We start from the raw sequence: 16,060 nt of genomic DNA, 5'->3' as shown, positions 1-16,060 counted from the left end.
GTTCTACTCTAATATACCAGTTACTGCATAGAAATCAAAGTAAGTTTTTCTATCAAAGACTTGTAATTTTTATATTAGACATATTTTTTATGTCTACATAATTATTTAAAATTTTATTCATGCCCATAAACAAATTTTAGCATCTACATAAATAAATAAATGCATGTTTAAAAGATAAGACTAAGGGCGAGTCGAACCAAGTAGGTTTTAAACTAAAACATCCAAAATTTTTGTAAAATGTTAAGGCCAAGTTGTGGCCAAAGTTCAAATTATTTTCAAATGTCGTTGAACAAAGCAATTGTTGAGTACCATATTATTTATTGAAATTTTTTTTATACAGATTTTCTAAACCCAAAAGCTACAAATAGAGCACCAAGTTGTTTCATGAGTCATGTCTACACACAAACTTATATAGTCCGGCCTTCACAGGCAAATGCTCATTTTTTACAAAGCAACATTGAATGGGTCGAGTACATATGACTTTAGTGTTTACCTTGAACAGGTATTTGAGCTATTGAGCTCTGGTTTTGCCTACATATATGAGGCTCATAAAATGTTAGGTTTTATAAAAGAACCCTTTGATCCCATTCAGGAATATATCTACATTAGATGAGGTGGACTATATATATATATATATATATAAACATATATCTCATAAATATTATATATGCATGTAGGCCTTTGCAAGTTTGAGTAATGGTCCTTATCTTTGGATCCAAGTCTAGACCCATAGAGTTCGTCAATATGGATCTCCTTCGAATTCAACTTATTTTTTGAGAGTCGGTCTAGTCATGTGTTTTAAGAGTTTTGAGTGATCCAGGTATCTTCAGAGATTCAGCTATAACTTATTCTAAACCTGGATCGGGTCCATTAAATGGACATGAGTCTTTGTTATGATGTTTTAGGAATTCGTATCATACCCTAGATCCAATCTTGTTTACTTAGGGGATTCAATGGATTATGCACATGTTAAATATATGGCTGGAACTAGGATGAATGGGGTCAATCCTCATGGATCTCTCATCGAGATCCAGATCCATAAGGTGTTGTATAAGCTAAATATCCTTATAAACATCCAAAAATTAATCGATTATTAACAGCCTATGAAATTCTCATAAAAATATTATGAATAGTCCCTTATTATTTCTGAAAAATCCCAAAAAATTACAGACTTTACAGGTTGGGCCAACCCCCAACAACTCCCCCCCCCCCCAAGGTGGTAGCTGCTAACCACCTTTCTAGCTATTTTTTGTGCTAACCAGACTTTTAAAGGTTTTTCCCATGTATTACTTAAATCTGACCATACATATGTGTTTGGCACAATCAATTTACTATAAAACAACACTTGGATTATGTTTTTTTTTTATAAAAAACATGAATTTTATATACTTGAATATTTAGAAAAATCTTAGTCCATCGATTTTGTATACCTTATAAAAACCTATATATGTATTAAAATAGGATGATCCAAGAATGAATTCTAATCACTCATGTAGAACTCATTTATATGGTCATGTATAAAGAAAACATGAAAACCCTTTTTGAATGCCCAGTTAGCACGGTGGTTAGCAACTATCACCTTCTCTTTATCTTATATATATATATATATATATATATGTGTGTGTGTGTGTGTGTGTGTGTGTGTGTGTGTGTGTGTGTGTGTGTGTTGTGGTGGGGGTGGGGTGGGGTGGGGGGTAAGATTTGCCACATGTGATTGTAAGTGCAATTGACATACCAAATGGATTATACCCCCCCCTATGTTGTTTGTTATTTTCTCTCACACTTAACACCACATGTGTGATCTACATGTTTTGCTGTGGAAGTTGGTTTTTGAATCGATGGAATCCAACATGTATACACATTTTTTTCAATGATAAAAAATCAACGTCTATGAAGACATTGATTTTTTTATGATTCAAAAACATGCTTTTCGTCAGAAAACATGATCCAATAGTCGATTCCTACTAAATTGATCATGTTAAACACATGTATGAGGTTAGATTGTGTCAAAATAACTTGCATAGTTAGATTCAAAGTGGATTGTAGGCACAATCAATTATACCAAATATAAACCATATATATGGCTTGGATGCTAATATAGTAAAATTGTAACGACCCCAATTCATACCTTTTAAAAATATGAAATATATTATATATATATATATATAATAGTTGCAAAAAACTTCCCAGAGACCTAGGGTCATCACAGTTACAATTCCAACTGGATAGCCCAAACACCATAAACGAACATGCAACCATCATCCATAAGAACCAAAATAATTTATTTATTTATGAGTAAGAGTAAATTGTTGAGGCAATGTTTTATTCGACTGAAAGTAAAGTAACAACTGAAAAAGCAAGAAGGATTGAAGAAAGAGTCACTATGTACCCTGCTGAAGCTGACAAGCTCAAGTATGACTTTCATCTATTTCCAGTAGTTAGTCCAACCTCACTGTTCACTATATCCTGTGAAAAACAACAAGTAGGGTGTCAGAACCAAAATTCTGAGCACAGCTACTTCTAAAGAAACCAGGTGAGACAAAGAACATGGATAAGATTTCATGTAATGATTTGAGTGAGTGCAGATATAAGATTTGCAGAATCTAAATAACCATTCATGCAACCAGTTACATATGCTAAGCAGAAAGAAATAGTAAAGCATGAGCATAGACAAAAACTAAGTAATAAGATCTTTCAGCATGCTTTTTCGGAAGTAAATAATATTCACTCACCATTCTACCATGAATTAGAAAAAAATTTCATTATGCATGCTGTAGTGCATAGCAGAAAAATGCATGATTCATTTTTGTTATTTTTCATTTAAGTTTTATCTTTCCATATGCATGCCCTATTAAATGCACACAGCTTTAAGTTTCTCTTTTTAATTACCGTTGCCCGCGGATACACCAAACAGGTACAATTCTCGAGGTCAAGTAAGTTTCCAGGGTAGCTTAATACACAATTTATATTTTTTTACTGGGTTTCAACTTAGCCCTCGACTGAATCACCTTCGGAATATTAAACCTCCAGATCTAATGTCGAGGACACAAGGGACACCCCACGCCCACAAGTGTCACTTCCTTGGTACCATAAACAACAGTTGTGTCAAACACACCACTCCCGGGTAAAGTGGCGGACTCTCCCTAAAACCGTGACATGGAGAAAGAACCTCAATATCGGGTTCATGGGACAAAATTACAACACACAAAGTTTTTGTATCCTCACAGTCTCTCCAAGACCAGGTCTCTAAGATTCTCATACTCCAGATGAGATATCCCAGAATGTATATTACATTATTCTTATTATATTTTTATTAAAGTTAACTCTTTAAGTTTGCAACACCATATGCAAAAGTAAAGTGAAAACCTGCATTCTCCCTTGCGGGGACCCATTCGGGACTCCAGTCCGTATAGACCACTAGAACAGTGTAGTAATGTGCCAAACCATTTTATGTGGTTCAAGTGATGCAGTTAAAAACATAAGTGAAAGGAAAACATACTCACGACTCTCCAGGCCAAGGATGGTCCATTTAGGCCATCGGTGCATCACATAATAAAACAAAGTAGTGTTTACTCATTACACTATGCCAATGGTACTAAAAGCATGTGCGCTCATGCTATCATAAACCCAAACATATGCATGTCATTACTCATTCATATGCATTTTCACTGTGTGTGTTACCTACATCACATACGGATATTAACCAATCCATGGTTTCTTTGAGTGTGTGAGTGCACATGTACCATTTCACATAATAAATCAAGCATTCATGCCCAAGAAGAATTACCAATAACTAAATCATGCTCACACTCATGAGTACCACAATCATAACAATAACAGTTACATAACCTTCTTTGAAATAACATTTCAACCTGTTCTTAACACATATATATAGGTGTGTATATGTTCCAAGATTTCCCTTTATTCATATCAAGACTTATATCATACACAGTATTTATTAAAATCTGGAACATATTTCCATTAAACCTGATTCATAACAGCCAAGTGAAAACATAAACCTCCATGGCAACCAACATATCAGCCTTTAAATCACTCATAGAATTCTAAACACGAATAAAATGTTGAGCTAAAGACAACAAAGCAAGACACATTACATATAAAATTTCAGTTTTATGTGTCCATCCTCCCTAAACATAGTAAAATGAACACTATTATACACAACTGAAAATTTCAGATTATGTTTCAATGATCTTATGCTGCATCTTACAAATATGTGCTTAAGCCACACCCAAGAACCAGCTCGAGATACTTTAAAGCAAATTCGTGTGTATAGGCATTGTGTACTGAAATGACAGTGGGTGCTTATGCAAGCAGCAATAGTAAAGACAATTAGTAAAAAATTTTTGCTTCTTTTAGGACATGCACTCATCACGCGGATTTCACCCAAATTTCAAGATCATACAATAAGTCCCAGAATACCCTATCCTTTCCCTAATGGAAATAACAACTTGAACGAGAATCAGAAATCACGTTTTCCATAGTAAAATACAATAATTTCCATGCAGTTACAAAACAAACTTTTGAAATCAACATTTCTGCTTGGCTGTATTCATTGGGGAGCAACATACATTGCTAAACATCAAAGGTCCAACTATTCAGCATGCATACAACAAGAAATCTTTAAAGAAAAACAAAACAACGATCACTCTACCCTTCATTTTAGAGTCTTTCACTCCTATCCTGAGCATGATTGTAAAAAAAAAAAAAAAAAAAACTATCAGATTCAAGTCCTCCTTTATTTTCTCCATTTTTTTTCTTAAGCATATACCTCGATTCCCAATCAAGAAAACCCCAAATCGGGTTGATTTGGGAACTCAGCAGGTTAGGGTTATATAAAAAAATATCATTTAAGAACCTCCATATTCAGATTCTCCTTTTTTTTTCAAATAGATGTAATCGTCCAACATATATTAAAACATGTAACCAACAATAGGAATCGAAAACTCTCAATTTTTTTTTTTGATCATGGCAGTCGAATCCTCCAAATTCGATTGACTTGGGGTTTCCATCAACCCTCATAACCTTCTCCCACTCCTTTATCCATGACAACCGAAACACCCAAATCAAAGATTTGGGGTTTTCCGATGTCGGATTCACCAAAATCCCTAACTACAGAGTTCTCGTGGAACCTCCCCTTAAACCCACACATGGAATCAAACCCCTGTTTAATCCCTCACCCCGATTCCAAGAAGATCCGTACCTTTCTTCAACGAGTTTTTCAGCGATCGGAGGCTGGAGACGCGAAGGCAGGGTCGACTGAAGTTGCCCCTCACTGCTGTCGTGACAGGTAGACTCGACTGCTATTTGCCGCAGGTTTTTCGACGATCGGAACCCCTTCCTCCAGCGTGCGCACACAGACAAAGAGAGAGACCGAGTGAAAGAAAGAGAGAGAGACTGAGTGAAGAGGGCAAGACCCCCCTCTCAACTTCCCCTTTATCGGCTACCCCCCCTCCCCTCTTGCCGAGAGGCGCGGGGTCGGTTATGCCCTGCGTAACCCCCCTGCCCCTTTCTGTTTCCGATTCTTGAAAACAAGAATCGTGCCCTAGGCACGATTCCTATTTTAACGCCCCCCTCTTTTAAAATTGGACTCGGGTCCGGGTCCGAGCCCGTGACCCACGACGCTGGGTCCATTGTTAAAATGGACCCGATTTGCCTGTGAATGACGAATCCTCAATTGGATCCGTTTGGATCCACTTGTGGGTCCGACCCTATGCACCAAAATTTATTTATTTATTTTCTTATAAATACTATTAATTGTTTATTTTAATTAAAAATTAATATTATAAGTATAATTTAACACACCATTGTGGGTTATTTACAGATTCTTTTATGGATCCGGTAACGGTAACGGATCTGAGGCCCAAATTGCATATTTTGTAATATAAACGAAATTTATTAGCAAAAATTTTTGGTTTTTACAAAAATAGAAAAGAAAAGGGGGACAATACTAATTCTCTAATATTTGCCAAAGTTATTCTTTCACTTGTTGAGTGTCATACTCTCTATAACAAAGATTATAATAAAAACAAAGATGGGTTGATATAATCTTAAACTAGTTGTGTTTGAGATTAGATGGATTCAATCTTATAAAAATAACTAAAACACAAAACACACTTAAAATAATGACATTTAAAAAAAATGCAAGGTTAATTTTTTAGGTCAATAAGGTAACTTTGATAACTTCATAAAGTTACTTATTTGAAAAAGGTGTTTGACTATTCAATTTTCTCCATGTTAAAAAGACCTATAATGACCAAAAAAGTATCCATGCATTTAAAAATATATAATTCTTTCAAGAGTATTTTAGTTATTTTAATATGTTTGAATCCATGACAAACACAACTAGTTTAACGTAAGATTAGCCTAATAAATATTATTATTTCAATAATATCATATTTAAATTGATAGATTTGTCTTTAAGTTTCTTATTTCTACCAAAATCAAATCAACGTCACCTAATTTGCCCATTATATTATTATAATTTCTTAATAAACCTATGATCGTCTACCTTTTATTCGTAGCTTTGTTCTAAGGTTGACCTTTAAAATATCTCTACCCCCTTGCTTTCATTTTCCTCTTCTACTACCATGGGCTCTATAAAAATGATTGTTTTTCTTTATATCCATGGCCCTTGCACCATTTTATCATGATGCCATGAATGACCACACATATTTCATTCATGGAGTTTTTTTATGTAAACCTTTTGACTAGGAGGCATTTATTGGTAGTGTTTTTATCCATTGATTTCTGTTTATACACTTTAGTTGAATAACGATAACAAATTTGATGATCTGCTAAATCACTTTACGTGTAACACCTGTGGTTTTGTTTTGGTTTTAAATTTTAAATTTAGGTTAAAACTAGTTTTATATTTAGGCAAAATTCGAGAGTCTAAGTTGATCGACCTGTATTTTTGAATCAAACCAGGTACTATGAAAAGCTCAGAGGGGTCACGTCCAGCCCAGTGGGGTGCCAGGTACAGTCAATGTGACCCATAGGAGTTCAGGGTTGACTTGGGATTTTGGATCTTAGATAAGTTAGGTTCGAATCTAAACATGAGTTTGGATTCAATATATATTTGGATCTAATCTCATTGGATTGGACCCATAGGATCAGATGCTTTGAATAACATCATTATTTTTTTTGACAAAATTTTTGGTTAATCGGTGTCTCACCTATTATATTGAAGTTGACCTTAACATTCCTCATTTCGAAAGCATTGAAATCGACTATCTACACATCCAAATTTAAGCATTTTATCATCGATCAAAGTTCATGCCTAATTGTAGGTAAAAAATTAACAAATTTTGACATTTACTAAATTTTATTGTCAATCCGTGTGCATACAATTAAATCTAAGATCACCATGATGACCTATATTTCGAATGCTATCGAATTAACTATTTAAATGTTAACGTTTAATGAGTCGTTGTGTTTGTAGGCCTCCTGTAAGGTTACCATGTCACTAAAACCCAAGTCAGAGTAAAAAGTCCCTACCTTTCTACTCTAGCTTAATTGATTTTGAAATTTAATGAATTATGACCCATAATTTATTTTCTCATTTGATTAATAAAAAAGATTAATAGATATTGACATCTTATATTAGAGATGAGACTCTTGCCTAAACTCATCTATAAATAGAGGTCTTCATATAGAGGATTACCAAGATTAGTTCTTCCTTCATCTCTCATTCTCATTAGAATTCTTATTCTTTTTTTTAGAGCTTTTTCAACAACCATTAAAGTTTCTTCAAGGTGTTAAGATGAGAGACAAAGGTATTGGTGGTTTCGAAAACATGTTTTAAGTAAGCTTCATCCTATGCGTAGTATAGATCATATGCAAATGCATAAACCATGCATCTTGTTGATTCTATGAGCTAATCCATGGTAGATTAGATCTGAAATGTGTTTAAAAAGAGTTTTAAAAGAGTTTTTAATTCAATATCATGCTTTTAAACAAATTTACAAAATCATTTTGGGTAAATCTATGCCCGGACGGCTAAACCGAAAAATTGAGTAATGCAAAACACATAGTTTTGTATTATTACATAATTTTAGATGGTAATATCTTTGTTTCTAGTATGATTGGATATAAATTTGTTTTCTTTCATGTGTTTATAATATGAATCATGTTTCTGCAAATTTATTTAATGCGTTTTATGGTGTTTTTGCATGCTTGCATCTTAAACTAGTTATTCTGTGCAAAAATCATGATTTATTTTGATAGTTTTGATTTCAAAGAATGTGTTATAATCATATGACATCTCTTTATGACTGTAGATAATGTTTAGATATTGTTCATGTGTTGATGCATGATTAAAAATAGATATTTCACGTTTATGCTTAAGTTTTCTTGTTTTTATTATGTTTTATATTGTATTATTCTTGCTATCTTGTTTTTTCTTGACCGACGCATTATGGTAAAATAAATATACCTTTTAAATCGGATCACCAATGGCCAAACCATTTTATGAAAATATTATAAACATGTGAGAAACTCTACCTGTGTATAACTGTTTAGTTATACACTGTCGGTCCCAAGCCTAGATAAAGAAGGAGGGTTGCGGTAAGCCAGTGACAACCAACATAAAAACTTAGTCATACCCTATGAATATGAACCAATATGAGAATTCCGTTGGGGCGTTTCCTACTGAGCGACGCGTTGTACTCTATAGGCTCAGAGGCAGTGATAAATATGCAAGGGTTGCTAGGTCGTCGCCGAGAAGCGACACGTCACACCAGCGACCGAGTGTGGTGTCAAATAGGCAAGGGTTCCCTCACTTTGTTTGACGGGTGGGGGTAAAGAAGTTAGTACAAGACCATAAAATTAGGTTAGCCACTTGGAACATAGGGTCTTTAACTGGTAAGTTGGTAGAGTTAGTAGATGTTATATATAGGAGAAAGATTGATATTTTATGTTTACAAAAGACCAAATGGGTAGGTGAGAAAGCAAAAGTGATAGAACCTTGGGGATATAAGATTTGATATACAGGAATAAATAGGAATAAGAATGGAGTAGGGATTGTTATGAGTCATGAGTTTATAGATAATGTAGTTGAGGTCCGTAGGAAGGGTGATAGGATTTTACTTATTAAATTAGTAATAGGTACAAATATTATTAATATTATTAGTGTTTATGCACCTCAAGTAGGTTTAGATGATTCCATTAAGCGTCAATTTTGGAAAGATTCAGATGAAGTAGTACAAGGGATATCTTATGGAGAAAAGCTTTTCATCGGCGGTGACCTTAATGGACACATAGGCATTAGTAGAGATGGATTTGAGAATATCCATGGAGACTATGATATAGGAGAAACAAACAAAAGTGAAGAAAGGATTTTAGATTTTGGTTTGTCCTATGATATGATCTTAGCAAATACTTGGTTTAGGAAGATGGACTGTCACCTAGTAACATTTAAAAGTGAGGTTAATATGAGTCAGATAGATTTTTTCCTACTTAGAAAGAGATATAGGGGTTATTGCATCGATTGCAAGGTTATACCGGGAGAAAGTGTAGCTACACAACATAGAGTCTTAATTTTAGATCTTAGAATTAGACAATGCCACAAAAGAAATAGACATAGAATAGATCTTAGAATTAAGTGGTGGGCACTAAAAGGAGCTAAACAAGGAATGTTTGTAGAACAGGTAGTTAAGAAAGCTGATTGGTGTCTCGAGAAGGATTCAGAATCAATGTGGAATAAGATAGCGGGTGGCATGAGAAAGGTGGCTAAGAAGGTATTAGGTGAGTCTAAAGGCGGTGCACCGCTAGGTAATTATACATCATGGCAGAACGAGGATGTCAAATTAACTATTAAGGTTAAAAGAGAGTGTTATAGAAATCTAAGTAAGAGTCGTGATAATGAGAATTTGGAGAAGTATATGATAGCAAAGAAGGAAGCTAAAAAAGTAGTTCGAAACGCGAGGGATAAGATATATTAGGAGGTTTATGACAAGTTGGATACCAAAGAGGGCGAGAAGGATATTTATAGGCATGCAAAGATGAGAGATAGGAAATCGAGGGATCTAGGTATGGTTAGATGTATCAAAGATGAAACCCAAAGGATTTTAGTCAAAGATGAGAAGATTAAAGAGAGATGGAAAGATTATTTTGATAAGCTATTTAATGGAAGTCATGCTCAGGATCTTGGAGACTTCTCCATTCATTTTCATGAGATGAATTATGACTTCATGCGCAAGATTCAAAAGAAAGAAATTGCAGAGCCTTTGAAGAAAATGAAATCAAGAAGGGCAGTTGGCCCAGATGGTATAACTATCGAGGCTTGGAAATGCTTGGGAGAGAAAGATTTAGAATGGTTGATAAATCTTTTTAACAAGATTTGGCGGACAAATAATATGCCTAATGAGTAGAGGAAGAGTACTTTGGTGCCTCTATATAAGAATAAGGGCGATATACAAGATTGCACAAATTATCGTGGTATAAAACTCATGAGTCATACTGTGAAACTTTGGGAGAGGGTGATTGAGTCTAGGTTGAGGAAGGTTGTCATGATATCGGAGAATTAATTTGGTTTTATGCCTGGAAGATCAACTATGGAAGCTATACATCTTCTTAGACAACTTATTGAGAGAAATAGAGAGTGGAACAAAGATTTGCATATGGTTTTTATTGATTTGGAGAAGGCATACGATAGAGTACCTAGGGACGTTCTCTGGTGGATAATGATGAAGAAATGTGTGTCTCTCAAGTACATTAGTATAATTAAGAATATGTATGAAGGAGTAGTAACCAATGTCCGCACTTGTAGAGGGGTGACAACCAATTTTCCTATAACGGTTGGGTTACATCAAGGATCTGCTTTAAGCCCTTTTCTATTTGCTAAAGTGATGGATGAGCTTACGAGATCAATTCAAGAAAATGTGCTGTGGTGTATGTTGTTTGCTGATGATATTGTTTTGATTAATGAGTCTAGAGCTGAGGTTAATGCTAAGTTAGAATTATGGAGACAGACATTGGAAGCAAGAGGTTTTAAGTTGAGTAAGAGTAAGACAGAATACATGGAATGTCGGTTTAGTAAGCAACAAAGTAGTGATTGGAGTGTAGTGAAGCTTGGTGAGCAAGAAATACCGGTGGATAATTGTTTCAAATATTTGGGATCTATCATTCAAAAGTATGGAGAAATTGATGGAGATGTAAATCATAGGATAAAGGTTGGGTGGGTGAAATGGAAAAGTGCAACTAGAGTGTTGTGCGATCGTAGAATGCCATTACGGTTGAAGGGAAAGTTTTATAGGACGACTATTAGGCCCGCTTTACTATATGGTACAAAATGTTGGGCTGCCAAGAGACATCATATTCAAAAAATGAGTGTAGCTGAGATGCGCATGCTTAGATGGATGTGTGGAAATACAATAAAAGATAAGATTCAGAACGAGGAGATACGTAAGAAGGTAGGCATTGCACCTATTGAAAACAAGATGAGAGAGAATCGTTTACGGTGGTTTGGACATATTTGGCGAAGGCCTAATGATGCTCCAGTTAGAAGGATGGAGAAATGAGAAAATATATTAGCTAAAAGAGGTCAGGGTAGGCCTAGGAAGACATGGATGAAGATGATAGGAAAGGATATGAATGCTTTGAACCTCACTGAGGACATGGCATTAGATAGAAATGATTGGAGAAGAAGGATTCATGTGGAAGACCCAAAATGATTTTCTTTTTTGGTTCATATCGCCGACTCCAATTGTTTTGGGATGAAGGCGTAGTTGTTGTTGTTGTATTATAAACATGTGAGAGATATCTCAAAATAAAAATGGGCCTTATTTATTGTATGAAAGTGAGGGTTATGTTTGTTGCAACCCAAGATAGAAATTTTGTCATGTGTGTAAAGTGATTCTTGATAGTATGTTTTGTAGAAATTTAATAAATCAATGGTTTTGAGTTTATGTCTGGTTTTTTAATATGTTATTCACATTATATGAATAGATCCAAGAAAAATAAAAAAAATGTTTCATTTTCTGTGAATCTGGGGGTTTCACACAGGTCATGTGAAATTCAAGTTTTTGTAGAAATTTTGGATCTGGAACTATCACATACAGGGTCTGCTTCAGAAAAATATAAAAATTTCATATGATGATTTTTTTTAGATGATTCTAAGAGCTAACAAGTGTACATTTCACCAGAAAATTTGGGAGAACAAAATCCCTCTCAGATTGAGTTTGGTGACTGCTTGTTTGGGAAGCAAGATTCTAGCTGATTCTGTCAAAATAGAAATTTAGTCTTGGGTCAGTGAATTTCTATGGGCAAACAAAATTATTTTTTTAAGATTTATCACTTAGATTTGAAAGTTAATAACTTCTGATATTATTATGAAGTTTTATAGAGGTATCTATTCATTTTGATGGTTTGTGAGAGCCGTTAACAACATGCAAATTTTGATGTTATACATTTTTTTATTTTAGATAATATCTTGACTTATGAATTTATTTTTCTAAAATCATGTGCTTGATTATGATATTAGATATTATCATGTATATGTTGATGTGGGATTTACCATGAATATGTAGTTTGTATGCATGTGGATTACTTGTGCATATTGACATATGAGACTTCCTGTTAAACATGAGAATTAAGCATGGTAATTAGGCCAAGTGGTATGCATATGTTATTCTATAAAGTTTATGGTTCATGCTAAATTAAAACGAGTCTCATGCATCATGGAGTATTGTATGTGGTATGCGTTATATTGTAAGTCATGTGTGACATGCATACATGGGGCTCAAATGTGAGTCAGGTTTGGTGGAACCAATGGGGTACTTGTGAGTACCTGGTTTGAGTTTGTTAAACATACTCATATACACACACACTTTAACTAGACTAATGAGTGCACCTTACTAGAGAACATGTACCTTGAGTTGGGTTCAAATGAGCTATTTTAGGATACCTCAGTGACTGTAGGGTGTGTAGGTTATTGCCTTGTAAGGCTGTGGTTTGTGTTGCTCATAATGGAACTTGTGGTTATTGAGCCTGGTGCAGAATGCACCTAGTGTTCAGTTGAACCTATTATAGATAACACATAATAGCTCATTTGTTCTAATTGTCTACTTTAGAGAAGGTAGGAGGTACACTTGCCAACTGATATGTTTTAACGACTTTGATATCTCTTCCCCCCCCCCCCAGTCGTCAATGTAGGGTATTGGGGCTGTCAATTTATCATAGGTAGGTTATATGTTTTGCAAAATAAAAAAGGATTTCTTGGACCACAGTTAAGTTTCTCTTTCGGTTAAAAATTACTTTAATGGATGTTTGACCTGACTCTTTGAATCAATGAATTAATTAAAATATATAGCATAATAAATCCTCATTTGATTATTGAGTTAGGATTAGGTATTGAGTGTGTACCCTTCAAAAAAAGGGAAAAAAATAATGCATTAGCTTAGGTTCACCAATGATTAAATGATTTATTTAATATTGACATGAATTTTTATGCATGTCATGTATAAATTTTAATTCATGCATATCTTAGCATACATGGATTTAATAATGAATTATGGTGTAATTCTATATGATTAAATTATTATTATTGTGATATTTAACTATGTTGAGTTTATAGGCTATAACATGTTATAATTTGGTTGCATTGAGAAATATGTATGTTTTGTGTATTTGTCTTCTTTTTCATACTTATGTGTAGGGTGTTTTTCTACTGGGGTTGTGACTCATGCCCCTATATTTTAATATTTCAGGTAACGAATAATTTAAAGGGCAATGACAGGAGATTCGAGGTGGCATCAAGAGAGTCATAGTCCTTTAGTCTATTGGATGAACTAAATTATTTTATTTGCTTCATTATTTTTTTCTTTACTCTTGTAAACTCTGATATTTGGAAGACTAGTATTTAATTTATTACAATTCAAATGATGGTTTGAATAAATTATTCTAGTCTTACATGTGTGAGTTGTAAACTGTAACCCACCCAAGACTTGAACCGTATTTAAAAAGAGTTTCAGTTGTTTTCTTAAAATCATGAAAAAGAGTTTCGAAAAAAAAAATCTCCCTACAATTTTTGGTTTAAAAAATTGGGGCGTTACATTATGCTGTGTTTGGGAGGAGGGTGTCAAAGGATATGAGATGGTGTCAAAGACAATTATTTGAGTTAGACTATGCCAACAAAAAATTAAAGAATGTTTAGGAGAAGAAATGCAAGAAATCGTGAATTTTGGTTGAGATTTAGGAGGTTACAAATCCTCACTTTTACCATCTTCATCTCCTTTCATAGCGAGGAGGTATTTACAACCATAGTTTAAAAACTCATCGGGTTGATCCAGTGACTCGATTGAGTCAGCCTGAATCGCCCAGTCATCGGGGAAAAAAATAGGCGTAACTCAACTTTAACAAAACTCGATCGAGTCTTGAGCGAGTCATTCGAGTCATGCATATATAATATATTTTATAATATAAATATTATATTATATTATATATATATATGATTATATATGTATTAATACATTTATACAATATTAAATATATTATAAAAATATCATATAATGTATATTATATATAATATATTGGTAAAATACTATAATATATATATGATATATACATATATTTATATATTTTATATAAAATATAACGTTAACATCACCCGGACAAGTGATCGAGTTGACCCGACCAAGTCACGAGTCACTTAAGGATGAGTCGAGTGACGAGTCATCGGGTTTTAAAACCTAGTTTACAACTCCTTTGAAGTAATTTCATATTAATTTTGATCTGGGTAACCTAAATCCCACACAATGGTCAGACACTAGATTTGGATCAGAAACAATATTGACTCCATAACATTGATGCATCCTGTTTGAATTTGGAGTCATATCTAGACCTAGAATCTCTATATAAAATTTATATTTAGGTTGAATATCAATTAGATATATTTTTTGTCAAATATAACTTAATTGACTCATATTCAATTGGATAGCTAACTCATATATAAATTCTTTGGCAATCAGAAATTTTTTGGGTCAAATCTAACTGAATGGACTCATATTGTATATCTGACCCATATCTAAATTCTTTGGTGTTTAAGAATAAGGTAAAAAATGTATTGGATTTGTTCAAATCTTTACCCTGAAGCTAAGCTTTGTTTATGATATCAATTTAGATTTACATATTCAAAGTGTTTTCGATTAAAATCACTCTTTGGAATTAGATATATGGTTGGATTTGAATCTAATTCAATTCATCAATAGCTTGTAGATATAGGTTTTTTGGTCACACTATTATTAGGAAGCTTGAGGTTGATACTTGGGTGGGCCTAACAAATTAGATAGTTGACTGAAATGATAAAAAATCTCCTATTTTATTTTTTGAAGACACTTATACTTTTAGTTTGCATTTTTTAATTAGTTTACTTTTATTAAAATGGAATGCATGTTATTGGATAAAACTTAGTAGCTTTAAAAGTATACCTATTTTTGTGTGCACGAGATTCAATCCAATTGTAATTTATATTATATATATGATTTTTTTCACATAAGACAACAATTTAAATATTATTTGTTTGTCAGGAAAATTTAAACCTAAACCCGGTCTGAACTCAAACCTGACTACAAGTAAAGGGTCATGTATCCTACCCCACTAACAACCCTAAAAAGTGACCAGTCTGGATCTTGTTAGGTCATATTCCATTATTTAGTACTTGGTTATTTAAACGACAGATCCGAACCCGACCCTTTCACGTACTTTTCTCCAGTGAACAAGTTCTCCCGCTGATTTCCACGGAATTAGATTTTTGAGTAATCCAAACAGTAGAATTCATCTTTCTTTTGGTAGTTCAGAAAGGAGGCCTTTTGTCGTGGCGCACAGATTGAGAAAGAGATAAGAATTCGCATAATGGTATTTTGAATATTTTATATAATTCTTCGAACAAACAAGTAATTTCACAAATTAAAAAAAAATTCTTTCCTGCGCCCTTCCTGCTTGATTAACTGCGACGTCGATTAGAAAACAAAAAGAAATCCAAAATAAAACAAGTTTTACCAAAATACCCATTGTCAAAGGGGCGTCGTTCCAGCGTCTACGA

The sequence above is a fragment of the Nuphar pumila genome, chromosome 7 (genome assembly GCF_984573655.1).
Source record: "Nuphar pumila chromosome 7, dmNupPumi1.hap1.1, whole genome shotgun sequence".
NCBI classification, from domain to species: Eukaryota; Viridiplantae; Streptophyta; class Magnoliopsida; order Nymphaeales; family Nymphaeaceae; genus Nuphar; species Nuphar pumila.
This window is presented reverse-complemented; position numbering follows the sequence as displayed.